Below are 11,523 nucleotides of genomic sequence, written 5' to 3' on the forward strand. Positions count from 1 at the left end.
ACTTCTGTTGACAATACGCAGCTTCATCCGCGGCGGATCCGTGCGTCCCACGTAATGTAAATAAAAATGGAGATCGGACGAGCCGAGTAAAGAAGTGGTCAAGTAAATATGAGCAGGGTTTCCGTTGGATTGGCGATGCGTGTCGGTTCTCAGTCAAACAAACGGAAATCCCTCTGCCAGAAAGTCATACTGATGATATATGGATTAATTCTAACATATTTAAATGGTTTCGTAAGTGATCTGTGAATACAATTTGTTACTGATTTATTCGCGTCATATAAGACATGAAGTTTAACCTCATAGATGTATTCACGTAACAACATTGACGTGTACAAATGCGATAGACGACTTGCATCAACCGGCTGTACTCGCAGTTAACTTTTACAATCAGATCACAGCACGGATCTGCGTCCTGAAAACGGAATAAGATGCGAAGACTTCCTGACGCAGAAACAATACCTCATTATAGCGCTGCGTTGTTACCGATAACTGAACTGAGGAAGTCGATACCTATTCGCCCGGCACAATAGCTGAGCGACATCCGAAGCTCATTACTGGCACTCGTTTCCGCTGGCGATTTATAACACGCGTCCAACCGCCGCTTTATTGAGCTGTCCGCACGCCTATTACATAATCAGCGGCTCTTAGGTCCTGGACACACTGATCTATTCTGTCATTCACTCTTACTACGCCTTGTGAAGTGTTAAATTGTTGACTAGGGGTACAATATTTGTATAAACTTACATGACACTCGCTATTACAATTTACACAAATACTAACATCTAAGAAATTCACAACAATGTCAAATATAACTGAGACTTACAATGTGTATAAAGCTTTATTAGTTCGTTCATATTCTAGCATCGAGAGTTGAATTAATATAATGCAATGAGTGGAGGGAGGGCATCATTGAGACGTGCCTGCAATCCAGTCTAGTCGTTTTGTTTGAGCATTAGCGTTAGGAGCTGAGTAAACACTGGCGACCTTGACGGTAGGATTGTTTACGGATACTTTGTTTGCCTTGCTAACTTGTGACGTCGACAAAATTATAAACCATCGTTCAGATAAACTGACGATTTTTAATCTGTAATAATTTACCAAAGATAAAACATTGTTTTTTTAAAAAAAATATAAGTAGAATAGCTACATGTAAATGTTTAAATAATATACAAATACGCAAACGTTACTATACGTGAATAAATTATATAATTATCTGTCAAGTGGTTCAACAAACACGAACGATACTCCATTTTGATATCCAATTGATACTAAAACCTACACTAACACAGCAACATTTACATCCACGTGATAATACCTACACATACTAAGTTGTGACACCAAATACGACCAACGCAAATACCGTGAGCGAACATCTTACAACCTATTTCCACTAAGTAACGAGCCGCTGCTCTGCGAGCGAATGCTGTTTTTTCTCTACAGTGAACTGTGTACACTGACCTTTATAAACGGACAGGCTATAAGATGAGGCATGTGTATCTTTTATATTGACTGTATTGGCACTGACGGTATTGTATTAGGATCGACGATGATTCAAAATAATAATAAAAGTAAAATTAACTTTCAACAGGAGCGTTTAAGTCGGAAAGAAAGCAAAGGCTGTTTTTAATTTTCAAGAATAACTATCCATTTATACAGATTAGTGATTCTGTTAAATTTTCTCAGACATGGCCGTAAACTTAGGATATTAGTGAAAAAGAATTCTAATGTCAGATACATGAAGGAACCGCGGAGCTAACTGAACAAACGTGATTTGTTTTGTGCAAACACTGTCCTTATCTCGATGGTTTACGGCAAGTCTTTATAGGTGCAACACCTACACGAAGGCCCACGAGGCTCATCTTGTGCTCGTGTTACACCTCAAATGTTTACCGTGTCAATATTTGTGACACGGCCCCCGACAGTATTGCAAGAGCCCGCCCTGAAGACATTTTCCTCATAGACTCTGCAAACTGTGGCTCGAAAAGCAATCTAGTCAAAAACGTATAACAACATACAAGCATCTAGTACCTGTGGAGAAAGTTTACTGTAGGAAATTCGCGCCTAAGCATTAGTTCCCACGGGCGGTATTGCAACGCTCGGGGTTGGCGCTTTTTTAACGCTTTAAAATTCCTTTGTTTTGTTTCGCTCAGCGTTCAAAATGCACTGGGCGATAAAAAGCGAATTTAATTAATGGACATGAAAATTCTAAAACAAAATAAACAATGTAGTTGTCTAAAAACGTGATCGTGAGAGCATCAGGTAAGGATGTCCCGAGAAAGATCCAACCAAATAAAGTATTAATCGCTGAATTAATGAATATATTTTTACAGGGCGGCAGTACGTCGGCCGGCGGAAAACGCATAATCATTTCCGCCGAATGGTCATCGAAAAACGTCGAAAGTGAATCAATTAGAGTTCAAGCTACTTTTAACCGAACTACGGACATATGTGAATTTTTAGATTGACCTTTTTAAAATTTACATTTTAAGGTATCAATCTTTATCGAGATTTCAAATTTAAAATGATGATAAGGAGATTATTTAGGATCGCATCAAGATCAAATCTTTTATAATGAACTCCACGGGTAATAAAAAAGAGTTCTTTACTTAAATGTTTAGTTAAATGAGAACAAAAGTATGTACGAATTTCAGGTTATGAAAACTTTGACCTTGTTGGCCTTTAGAGCAAAAGGAGAAAAATATCATCATTAACGAAACTCTTACCAACACAACAATATTGAAATTTAAAAGGAAAAGAAGATGAACTTAGTTTGGATTACATTTATACGCTTTTTTTTAATAAGCCCGATTGTTTATGCTCCGAGGAAACATCAAAAATAGTAACGAGAACAGGTAAATGTAAATTTATCACCATGCAGATCCTATATTCGGGCAGTACATTGATATAAACTATTCAATAAAAGATAAATACGACCCAAGATCATAAAATACAAAATAATACATATCCAAAATTACATTACGATGGGATTTTGCAACAGACTTCTTGCAATTGTAGAAGACAGTATTTAAAACCTGAATTTGACTTCGATCGTTGTTATTTATTAATGTTAATGGAAACTGTCACTAGAGTATATTTTAAAGTCTTAAATTAAGCAAGTAATCTCTTATATGTTTATCTAAAAATCTTCTTAATATCATCGTCAAGGAAAACTCTTCAAATAACTGAACAAGATAAACATTTAAATTAACGTTATACTAAATTTAGCCTTCGTTGAATTGTACGAGCACAATTAATTATTCATACCACAACACATTGTTATCTACGATGCGAATTGAGAATGATATCAACACCTCTAATAATAAAAACAAACTGTTTAGTGTTAGTATTCCCTCGCACACTCACATGTTTACACACAAAGGTAAAGAAGTAAACAAGTATTAAAACAAGTCTAACATATCTTCTTGCAGTATTCTGGCTCTTATTACAAAAATAGAAAAACGGTAACGCACAATGTAGTAATATAAAAAAATTATCCATCAATCAAGTTGTTTACGAGACCGATCGTTGTGAGAAATATTTTCTTAGAGTACTCGATTTCATGCTCACACAAATATTCAACAGACTGAATATAAATTATCAAACAATTGCATTTAAAAAGATAAACCGCAGTCAGTAATCAACTCGCATCTGAATTTAAAAGCCATGAAGCAATACGGGACAAGTTAACACCTATTGTTTCCGCCGCTGCGTATGGTCCTTTCCATTCCAGCCTAATATTCCCATAGAGCATTTCTAGGAACGACTACAATAGGCAAGTTCCCAGGACGGCACCTTTAGCCAAGGCAATAAGAAATACACTTCAGCGAAATTACGTGGCGAAATATTTACAATCCCTAAAATCGAGGAAAAGACGTGTGACGTCTGTACTGCAACACGCCTTTCGCTAAGATTACACTTCGATATTGTTTATTGGATTAATCTAAAGTTAGCAACGCCCGCGTTGAATTTAGGTGTAGATTATAATGAAGCACGAATTATGATATCCTTCTGGCTTCGGCCGCGTGACGTCTACCAGCGGCATCTGTTCAGGCTTTATTATTTATTTTGTATTCGTTGAACTCCCAACAAACAGCATCCGACAGAATGATTTACGTTATCTTAACTAGGTTACAAATGTGTCACGCTATCGTATATTTGCGTTTAATAACATTCTAGCTGAAGTTGTCAACACTAAGGAAACTGACATTCGAATCGATGTATCTTCGGTTTCAAAATTTAAAAAGTTTAATTTGACAAAGAATTAGGAGCAGTAAAAGCAGATGCAAATGACAATAGACCCGTATTCGCAAATATAAAACATACAAATGATATAAAAGGAAATGTGAGAATTGATAATTATAAAGGAATAAGTTCGTTCCAGTCTAAGAAGCCGTCATGGGAGCTTGCTGTCCTGATTACACATCATGTAGAAATATATATGACCTGCGGCGCTACGCTTAATGAATCCCTGCTTATAATAAAAATAAGCAATCGTGGGAATTCTAACGAGTATGCGAAAGACTTTAACAAAAGAATATAAAAATTTAATCCATAACTAATTTTGAGACTTGTAGTATAAAGTAACATGTAATCAAAAAAAATCATAACTTGTCATAATCCCAGAGTACGAATACAGGCAGCATTAGAATATCTAAGGAACGTCATCTTTCCTTCATAGACCACTCAACATTTCTGAGCTTTATGTAGTGCTCAGACAAAAAGTTAAACAATCGATGACAAGTTAATCAATGTAACAGACATTGTTCTAAACGAATGGAAACACATAATATATATTCCCGACACTAACAAAAACATTCTTTGATCGCATTGCGCGCTCTTATTGCGAAGTACCTCGCCTCGCCTCGTCCGGGAAACGGGCACAAACGTCGCGTCGCTCCATGCCCGATGACAGCTATTATCGTTTCAACGATTACATCGTCACGAACAATATCAATATTTAAAGCGTATCGGCACCCTTTAGAAGCGAAACTTTTCGATTCGAGCATTTAAAAAGAGTCGTGACTGACGGAAAGAACAAAACGCAGCGGGCGGTGATGTCCCCGCATTTAATTGGTCGACGGACCTTTTAAGAAGCGTTTTGAGTAAAGCGTCCGCACATCGAAGCCGCCGCCCTTGTAGCTCAGAGGATGTCGCGTCGGCGCATGGGGCGAGTTACACGAGATCCCTTTTACGCGGACCAATTAACGGATACCGACGGACCGGATGTGCCTACGTATACGCATTAGCACCTCCGTCCTTCTTTAATCTTCATAGGCGCGAACAAAGGATCGGCTTGGGAAAATCCACACTTCGGCAAATTTCGAATTAACACGGTATGTGCTCGATCAAATAAAGGCATGACTCCCATGACCGCATTAACTCGTCCTCGATGTCGGAGTACTGCTGCGTCTCTGACGTGCACGACATTAAAATCATAAGAAACACAACAAACACATAAATGTGTATTCAAAGAGCGTCTTGCATGCAGGAGACACGACTTATTTGTGTCAATTATGGTTCACGAAGGAGAACGCAATTTATTTAAGAGTACCTAACACAATTGGACCTATAAAAAGGACATTACTCTACACATTGCCGGCAAATACAGATATAGTTAGGTCAAGGGCAATTTTATTACAGTTTATAGTACTATCAACACAATGTTGTTATTAAAATTTCTATTTGTACTTCCAACATAATGAAACTACGTCGGATAAAAACTTTAGGTCATAAATAAAATTGAAATAGAGTATTACATGCTGTACGTTGTTTATAATGAGAATTGAGTGACTGAAAATATTTTTAAAACTATTATTAGAGCACTTTAAGCCGACCGGAAACGCAGCCCGTGCCGCCAATTACGGAAGTGGGGTATGGCGGGCGTATGCTACTTCCGTTTTCGCCTGAGCGGATTCCACCCTTCGCGAAGGGCTGCTTCCGGAAGGGACGAATATTAATAAGAGTTTAAAAAGTCAACCGCATCTTTGTTCACGGTGTGCATTTCCGCTCCATTATTTGTAACAAAGATTTTACATTCAAGAGATTTTCCTTTGTTCAATTATGTATTAATTCACAAAGACGCCTCTTTACGATTCTTTTTGTGTAATTAAAATTTTTACTCAGTCCAACTTTTTACAAGAAGCTAATGTAATATGTTAATATTATTTATCCAATAAAAATGGTTTAAAAAATCGAAAACAAAAGTATAATTGATCGAGGGCACCATTAAATAGGTGGTCGGAATGCATGAGAGGGTGTGTGCTCTGCGCCGTGTACCGCAGCCGTGGCCATTACCGGCCGATCGTATAAACCTCGAACATTATTTATCGCTTCCTCTCTGTGTTTTTCACTCGGCAACAATGCTCGTCTCTCCGAGTGCCGGCTTAATGCTTTTACGACGTGTCGACGAGTAATCTGCTGGAACGAAAGACAGAGAAACTACGTCTACTACCAAAGTTAACGCGACAATATCCGATCAAGGAATCGTTTTAAAAGCGCCCATTAGAAAATGTACCACCTGATTGGTACACACATTGTTCACGATCAAAGGAAATTTCATTGTCCTTGTTCCCGCCAGCGGGATATCAATTCAGGAGAGATCGGTCACCATAACAGCCTTCTATGGGTACAAAACAACTCGATTAATTACAACTTTTCAGGAGAACACTTGAGTTGTTTCCAGAAAAAGAAAACTGATTTGAAACCGACGAGGACTCAGCGGGTTACTTACGACGTTAATTACGACGAAGCAATCTCGGAACGAGCCCGTCGGCTAATTAATAAACAGTAAGTATCAAAAGGAACAGCGGGAATACAAGTATGGTGGAAAAGGGAGTTTTATTCATGCATGGGAAGGTAGTCCATATGACAATGACTTAAGGGCCAATATGTCATACAGTTAGGCATGTAGTCATATTAGCTGAAGTGTGTCGTAGAACTGCACCTCATGTCGTGGGAATGTAAGTTTCTTTCAGTAAACGTATAGCGGTCGCTTAATGGCTGCGCAGTCGCTGATGAAACCTCGTGTGAACGCACTGGGGATACAGTAAAGAGTTCAAAGAAACATCGCCGCGTATTATTTTGCAAGAAAGCGTAATTTCAGACAGCGATCGGAGCGTGTCCTCAACAAACAATGCCTTGAAATCGTGTGCAGTTAGTTTTTTGAGATTCAGTACGCCGCCGGCTTTTGTTCCGAACAATTGTGTGAATTTAGGTTTACTGATATACAACAATGGATAGATATTGTCACAAGCTCGTTTCAAATCGGCCAACAATGTTAATTATCATTCTCTCTTAGTAATCATAGTTACAGAAAACTACTAAAAGCAGTTATTTTGGCAAACAAATGCCTAAAAATAACCTCAAAAGAGTCAAAGATAATTACTACAGGATGATAGAAGTCCAAGGCTAATCTAATTTGTAATAAACCCTGGTGTAAGTCCTTAATTCACAGATTACATAGCATCTTTAAGCGAATTAATATTAACATTTACCACGGCATATGTTCTGATTACTGCCATTATAGGAAGTTTGCATCCGCGAATCAGGTCCGGAATCCAGCCAGCGCCGGCTTCACTATAACCTGTACGTAGTTCCTGCCTAAAACGTAACCAGAATAAGTCTGACCGGAGGTGCTCGGTGTAAGCAAACCGAAGGAAATCCATGCGCCGATTAATTGTAAACGGATATCAAGACTTCGAGTCAATACAACGAACTTTATCGATTCCTTTAGACGTTATAAATTTGATTTGATCATTTCGTCTAATTGAATCTGGTTATAAATTGGATTCTCTTATTATTATAGATGTGAATTTGGCAAATCTGAAAAGAGGAGATTGTTATTATAATGTAATGTCCTGTAAATGTCCGACTAAAGATCATCCAGAGAGTTGTTTCAACGACAAACAGCATTGACCCTAAACATAAATATGATGTAGACGAGACCACAGATCAAACTACACAAATCATTTGAATTAAAAACGTAAAGTATAACAAAGTTGTAAAATATTGAATTAATATTAAATATGTTATCATTACAATAACATAATTAGGTCATTATGTCCGTTCAGTTTTATTCAGATACGTTCGTTTATTTGATGTATAAAAAGTTTCAAATACAGAAAAAGGTTCTACAAAATAAGCCACAACATTTAAGTTCAAACTCCATATTTGCATAGACTTCCTTTTGTTTACGTTCTTGGGTCAATTCAAGACAATTCTTGTAACATAAAATTCTGGGTCATACCTACCATTGTTCAAAAGCTTTTAAAATATATTTCGCTTCGTATTTTTAGAAACGGATTTATAACGAGATTTAAAATGTAGTTTATTTAACTCGACTAAGAGAACAAAATTATGCTTTCATTTATAAAAAAATGTATTTTTGCACCTTTACTTCTATTGCAAATAGATATATCTTTAGACAGAGTAAATAGTGCAAATAAATTGGAACAGTTTAATATTATCATGATTGACAGACAACCTTTGCAGTAAACTTTGCAGTTGGCTGTGCATTTTGCAGCATTGCAGTTGCAGGGAGACAATGAAAGCTGCAGGGCACGCGGGCGGCAGGGGGCATCGCGACCCGACATCCGGCGGACTCGCGCGAGGTCAATCGATGCTGTTGCTAACCTAACACTTAACAATATTCTGTCTACCGCCGATATTTTAAATTTTAAAAGTTGTGATATAAACTGAAATATATAAAATTTGTTACATAATCATTCGTTAAAACTTAGTGGTTATATATAAAACAGTGATCCTTATATTCTACCCGTACTAATGTACACAGATTGATTTTTGAATTTCTAGTCAGTTAACGAAAATTGTTTCCTCGTGTCACGATATTTCTAATTGATATTTAGTAAAGTAAAAAGGGCGTGTATTGTTTGCAGATAGTGACGTAAAGTCCGATCTGGTCACATTTCCGTATACATTCCGGAAGCTAGCAACGTACTGAAGTCACCGCGTAATCAACTCGACAGCTACTGGATATAATGACATTTAGAATTTGACACGGTAAAGCTAACTTGTTGGTACTTATTGGTATTTAACAATTAATAATCAAAGAACGATATGACGTTGGTTTTTTTATCGTAAACAACCTACTCTTCTTTACAATTAAGTTAGATTCCTGCCTCAATTTTTTATAAGCTTCCAGTAATTAAATATTACATACATTGATCCACGCGCAATTAAAAGTAAATCTAGTATTAAATACAGCCAGTATAACTATTTCTTTTTAACGGCAATAGATTTAAAAAAATAAAATCCTTATTTATACTGTTAATATGTATGCGGAAAAAATACAATAACCGTTGTCCGTCCTCATTGCACACAAAATTATTGTAAGTGGGCACTCATTGTAAGGGTCGGGAGTAATTAAGCAGAATTTTTATCGCTGTTATATCGTTATGATTTCGGAGCTCAAGTAGGCTGTTACTTCCGCTCCGTGACATACTGTTAACTATTTGGGACTGGCCGACACACGCCCACGGACGCCATATGCGGCCCAACAATGCTCACATTACTTGAATCGATTTCCAAAGAACGACAGCCTATGTCACTCGACGGAAGACTTCGTATACTATAAAATTATCTGACCTGATACAAGTGAAATTAAATTAAATTAGATTATCTATACTAATATTATAATTAGGAAAGATTTGGATTTTTTTATGTGTTGAAATAACTCAAGAACTACTGCGCCGATTTTAAAAGTTCTGACAGCATTAAAACGCTAAGTTATCAGTGAGTAACCTAGGCTTAATTTTTAAATTCACGCGGGCGAAATCGCGAGCAACAGTTAGTTAATTAAAATATACTACAATGCTTTTTCGTTTCGTAGATCTTGTTATGTGAAATTTTCTATGTCTATGGTTAGAAATTTTCAAAATTTTAGTATAAATAGTATTTCCATCTAGTCACATCTTATTATAACAAGAAAATATACCACCGGAGAAATTTGATACAATCATTATAAAAACTTTAATACCAAGAGATGTAAAATAGGAAGTGATTGATGTGAAAATGCTACCGTACGTTGATTAGGAAAAAAAACCTTTAATATAAGTTAACATAATGTTAAATTACCATAATGGAATGAAACGTAATGTTCGGAGTGAGGCGCGTCCATTTAATATCCGCCGGTGGGCTGCCATGATGGATGGCGGTTTTATTAACCCTATAACCGGACGTGCGCCGCGTTTACGACTCAACACGAGGTATGAGCCAGCACGATCTTTGAGGACATCTTACGATTCAAACATCATAACAATACTTTCTTATTAGAGAATTTTAAAAAATGAGTATAGTTTTAAATTTAAAATACAACGTAATAATTAATCTATAGTTCAATGCAATTTTTAATAATAATGCGAATACTCAATCTATTTTGGTATCGGTAAATAGTCTCAAATATGATATATCCAAAAGTTTTCTATCTCAAATAAAAAACATTAGACAACAGTAAATACAAACTACGTTGCAGGAGATGTAAATATCCTCGTCGATAAATATAAAAAAATCAACAATTCTTAAAATATTTGTTATCAAAATGGCAATAACAATTTAAAAATGATCTAATAAAGTTCAAATTAGATTTTAACTAAACTATCTGATTCTTCATCAATAGCATTTATATACTAAAATATATAATTGAGTTTAAATATTCATATTGTAACAGATGTAGATGGGAAATTGCAAAAAAAATGGAATTTAAATGGCCACAATAACTCACACACTAGAGTCAACGTTAGGATAAAAACTACATAAATAAAAACATAAAGGAAGAGATAAACATTAGGCAATAAAATTCGAAATCGTTTACATCAATTTATTCTTTTACAATTCAAGTGGTGTCAAAAATGGACAACAATACTATTCCAGGTAGATTCTTATAACGACTGCACCCTCGCACCCTCGTTGGCGCCAACGTTTATCAGCTTTTATTGCGAATATATTGCACATACTCTTAATAGAGGCGTATTTTCTATCGCGAATAACTCTAATGATTGATCAATCTTTAAAGAGTAAAAGTACGTATGAATGAAATCCAGTTTTGTTATCGCTTAAAAACTTCTATACAATATTTAAGCGATTTTACATCGTACCGTTTTAAAAACAATAAAACGTATTAGAGTAATAAGTAGAATTCGTTTTCAGTCTGAGCTAAATTTTAATCTATTATATTTTCCCGATGGGTTTAAAGTACATAACAACTTGGGCATTTTTTTCTTAAATTGTCGAAATTGTGTAATATAATTTTGTATGTGAAAGTATTTTAGATCTACACCTACAACAGTTATCCATATAAAACGAGCTCTAAAGAAGTGTAAAATACAGTGGGCCGGCTGTGGGAGGTTACTGTTCTACCTACTGGCAATGTTCTATCTGCCTAGCTTACGAGACACTACAAAATAATGTCATAAACTCGAATAAGCGTTGCGAAAAAATTTATTACTCACCGTAAACGCCTGATAGTCTAGTCCACTAACGGCTTCCCCGGTAGCGGAAACAATCGCA

General features: G+C 36.2%; 1 protein-coding gene across 1 annotated transcript in view; it reads right to left on the minus strand.

The window, feature by feature from the left end:
• Nucleotides 1–11,523, minus strand: part of LOC106109100 — a 77,391-nt gene that overhangs the window by 61,811 nt on the left and 4,057 nt on the right. The gene's annotated exons all lie outside the window — the stretch shown is intronic.

The sequence above is a fragment of the Papilio polytes genome, unplaced genomic scaffold, assembly GCF_000836215.1.
Source record: "Papilio polytes unplaced genomic scaffold, Ppol_1.0 DF821289.1, whole genome shotgun sequence".
Lineage (NCBI taxonomy): Eukaryota > Metazoa > Arthropoda > Insecta > Lepidoptera > Papilionidae > Papilio > Papilio polytes.